Below are 1937 nucleotides of genomic sequence, written 5' to 3' on the forward strand. Positions count from 1 at the left end.
GGCCATTTGCCCAGGGTCACGCAGACTTGAACCCCCATCCCAGTGCCCATTTAACCACTAAGCTACAGCGCCTCCTCATCACGTCTGCTTCAGTTATAGCTCCGGGGGGGCCTCTCAATCGCTCGGGGAGACAAAACAGTCACACTGGTGCCTGGCACCGTGGTGCATGCAGTTTACGTGTGCCAAGCACTCACTGCCTTATTTCACTCCCAGCAGCCCTGGGAGGTTTATTACCCCCATCTTACAGGTGAGGAAACTGAGGCACAGAAAGCTGAAGCTACTTGACCACAATGTGGCAGGGCTGGGATTCAAACCTAGGCAGTCAGACCCCAGGATCCATGCTCCCAGCTACTGGGGTTGCTGGTGGCTGGAATCCAGCCCAGGTCTTCTTTCACTGTTCAGCCCACCCACGTCCTATCCCAGCTTCAGTGAAGAGCTGCCTCTCTTAGCCATACCTGAGAAATCTAAAAAGTTCCTAGACCTTAAGTCACTGCCATGTCCCTAATTTCTGCCAGGCCTCCCAGAAACCCTTGCTCTCAATGCGAGTAGCCACTTGCAAATCATTCTAGGGCTGCTTCTCCACTTACCGGGTAGAGAAACCAAGACCACCAAAGCCAAAGGCTAGCCCGAGAAGGGGATAGCCTGGTGGAGCCTTTTGGGGGCAGTTCAATCCCCCACAAGCCCAGCTGCGCCTCCTGCCTCCCACACCACAATCAGGTGGGTGGGGTGGGGGCATGCCAAGGACGGGCAGGAAGTGCTAAGAAGCAGAGCGTACTCTTGTCCACAGTGGCAGCGGTGTCTGGGGCAGGAGGAGGCTATCTGATCCCTTCCCCACTGCCCCGGCCGTGACCTCCTCCCTCCCTCCATCTCTCCCTCCTCCCTCATGGCCAGGGTAGCCAGAACCCTGGGCTGCAGCTGAGAACCCAGCGTTCTCCAACCCAGCCCGGCCTGCATTCCTGTGGGAGGAGGGGAGGGGGAGGCTGGGCCAAAGGCTTTAGGGACAGGGGCACCCTTGGGGATGCCCCACCCTGCAAGGGCCAAGGCTGAGCTGCCTCCAACCTCACCGTTTCCTGTCTCCGCTCTCCCCATCTCTCAGTAGCAGAGCTGCCTAAATTTGGCTCCAGGAGGGAATGGGGGAGGTGGCAGCAGGCGGGTGCTGTCAGAGGCCAGGGCGCAGCTCCCTGTCTAGCCGGCTGGCATTTTTGCTGTCTGGAGGAGGGCAGGGGGGCCCAGCAGCGCTCTCCCGGAAAGGGAGATGTTCGTACCTTCTGACATGCGCTGAGTAATGTGCAAACGACATGCAAAACCGAGCTTCAAATCGGCATCTCAGCCAGGGAACAGCTTGGGTGCTGCTTTTGGGATAAGAACAGAAGGACCAGTGGCCCACTCCCCAGGGGCTCCAATGGGGGCTGGGTGTAGAGGGTATAGGATGTCCAGGGCTTGAAATTAAGAGACTCGGTTTCTCACCAGGTGTAGCTTTGGGGCTTTAGATCAAAAACTGGGTCCTGGCCTGAGGGCAGGGCCATAGCTTTCTCTGCCTCCTCTGGCATAGTGCTTGGCACACCCTGTCACATGTTTAAGTACATGAGTTCTGTAGCCACCTTGCCCAGGTTTGAAACCTGGCTCTCCACTGGCCAACTGGGTGAATTCCTCAACAGCATACTAGGCAAATGGCTAGTGGGATTGGACATCTATTTTGGTACAGCTACTGCTCTTCCCTAGAAGTTGGGCTTGGGGGCATGGCCTGAAAGAATACGGGCTTTGGAATCAGACCTGGACTCAGCCAGCAAAGCTCTGTGGGTCTTACTCCTCCCACCTCAGAAATGGGTTCAGGATCTCCAGGTCAGCTATGATTCCATGTGAGGGGCTGGCATGCAGTGGGTACCCCAGAAAAGTCTTCCCACTGGTGTAGTCTCATTGCTCTCTGCATTCATTCA

Source organism: Pteropus vampyrus, unplaced genomic scaffold (assembly GCF_000151845.1).
Source record: "Pteropus vampyrus isolate Shadow unplaced genomic scaffold, Pvam_2.0 Scaffold336, whole genome shotgun sequence".
Taxonomy (NCBI): domain Eukaryota; kingdom Metazoa; phylum Chordata; class Mammalia; order Chiroptera; family Pteropodidae; genus Pteropus; species Pteropus vampyrus.